Genomic DNA, 2736 nt, shown 5'->3' on the forward strand with positions numbered 1-2736 from the left:
CAAATACTTAAACGTACTCCACATTTTCCAATTCCTCTACCATCTAACCTCGCATGTACATTCACTAACTTCCACCTCTTTCAAAGACCATCACTTTTCTCTTCCCTACATTCACCTTTTAGGTTCCGTTTCTTACACACTCTCTCTCAAACTCATCCACCAAGCCTCAGCAGCCCCCTTCCCTGTCTTCACTCAACAACACAGTATCATCTGCAAACAACAGTGCAGGGAGTTTCCAAACACTATCCCCCTCTCTCACCAGGGCCACTCCAACATCCACTACCCTACCTTGTACTCTCTTTTTTATTACCCCATCCATGTACAGATTGAACAACCATGGAGCACATGACACATCCCTGTTTCAAAACCAACTCTTTAAAGAGAAAAAATTCACTATAGTTCACCATCCACACGCACTGCAGCCTTCTGCACCATCGTACATACTCTTCACAGCATTCACAACAACTTCCCCATCTACTCCATATATTCTTAACACTTTCCACAATCCTTGTCTATCCACCCTGTCATATGCTTTCTCCAAATCCATGAAAGCTGCATTCACAACTTCTTCTCCCTTTCCCTTCTCTAGAAACTTTTCCACTCAAAGATCTAAGAATGAATATCTGATCTAGCACAACCCCTTCCTTCCTAAAGCCTCCCTTGTTCTTCTCCAACTAATTTCTCTGTTCTTTCTCTCTAACTCTGTCTATAAGTATCCTATCATACACTTTTCCTATTATACCAAGAAGACAAATGCCCCTATGATTACCACACACTTCTTTTTCCCCTCTTTCTCCTTTGTACCAAGGGAATACCATACCTGACTTCCAATCCCTCCGGGACTCTACCTTCCTCCCAGGCCAATCTGCACACATCTTCCACATCCATTCTACTACTATCTCTCCCCATGCTTCAGCATTTCACCACACACTCATCAATTCCTGGGCTTTCCCGATTTAACTTTTCTTCATTGCTTCCACAACTTCTCTCCTACTGATTTCTTCCTGTCTTCTCACCTTCCTCCTTCTTCCAGCTCATTCCCCAGCCACTTATACTCGCATTACTTCCATCCTCTACGTTCAACAATTCCTTAAAAGTGTTCTCTCTCCATCTGCTCACTTTTTCTCCCTCTCTCTCTCTTCTCCAGACTAGTAATCTACCATTTTTATCTTTCACTCCCCTGCTAACTTCACTCTCCACCTCTGTCTTACTCTTTTTCACTTCTCTCCGTAGCAAAATTTTCTTTACAGTCCCTCCACTTTACACTCAAATTCCTTCCAAATTCCTCATCCACTCTCTCTTCTTACTCTCTTACTAATCTTTTCAATTCCTCTCTTCCTTCACATATAACTCTCTTCCGCCTCTCAACTTCTTCCACGCTCCCTATTTCTCACCCATTCATTGTATGCTTTCTTTCTTTTCACAGCCTGTTTCACCTCTTCAGTCCACCATGCTGTTCCTTGCACCCCTCTGCCTTCTCTTCCTTCCACACACCACATCACATGCTGCACATATTTCTTCTGTAAATATCTTACACACACCTTCCACGTCTCCCATCTGCTCCTAATTCATATTTGCCCAATCGTTCCTCCACTTCTCTCTTATACTCTGCCTTTTCTCATCCCTCTTGTAACCTTTCCACTCTCCTTGCAACTACTCCTTCCTCTCATTTCTTTCCCCTTCTTCTATTCCTCCATCTCACTTTGCATCCTAATTTGGCCACCACCAAGTAGTGGTCAGAAAGTCCACTCCCAACCTCTATACACTCTTGCATCCTTTACACATCTTCGCATCCTTTCATCCACACACACATAATCAATCATTGCCTTTCCTTTCATTCAGTTCACCACCCACCCTTCTCTATCACTGCCATGTATACCTGTGGATCATTTTATGCCTGAAGAGGGTATTGGCTATCACCAACCCCCCTCCCCAGCACAAATGTCCACTAACGCCACTCCCATTCTCATCTATCTCGGCAAGCACACCCCACTCACCAACTATTCCATCCACCTTCACATTACCAACTTTACCATATTCATAGTCACCAATTAATCAAAAACACTCCCTCTCTATTCCTTTTCAAACTTTTCCATGCACATTTCCACATTTGTCCAGAACTCTCTCTCTCACTCTTCTTCTAGCACGATCTTTGCGTTGGCATATACACACACACAATCGCCGACATTTGTATTCCAACTTTCAACTTTCTACTCATTACCAACAATCCTTGACCCAACTGATCCATACTGTCTTATGCTCTTCTTCCATCTTTTTACTTCCACAACTATACACACTCCTTCCTTTGCCCCCTCTCATTCTCATCTACTCCTAAAAATATATACCCCATCCATACTTCCTATTCTTCAATGTCTTCCTCTCCTCTCCATTTTGTTTTGTTATTCCACATACATCCACTTTCGCACCTCAAGCACAATCTGGACAAATCTCTCTCTCTTTCACCCTCATCATTCACTCCTCTTACATTCCATGTACTCATTACCAAGTCTTTTGTCCGGTCCTGGGTCGTCATCGTTTGGTCAAACCTTGTCCGAGGCTTCTTGTTTGTTTTTTAGTTAGTTGTTTTCCGGGGGGAGGGGAGGGCACTAACCCCTCCGCCAACCCATTTAGTCGCCTTTTACGACAAGCAGGGATACTGGGGGAGTATTCTGAAAACTCCTGGCCCCAGGGGGTAGGGGTATGTGTATATGTATATATATATAAAAAAATAATATA

This window comes from Coenobita brevimanus, chromosome 54 (genome assembly GCF_032717465.1).
Source record: "Coenobita brevimanus isolate Jiangsu-jjx chromosome 54, ASM3271746v2, whole genome shotgun sequence".
In the NCBI taxonomy this organism is placed as follows: Eukaryota; Metazoa; Arthropoda; class Malacostraca; order Decapoda; family Coenobitidae; genus Coenobita; species Coenobita brevimanus.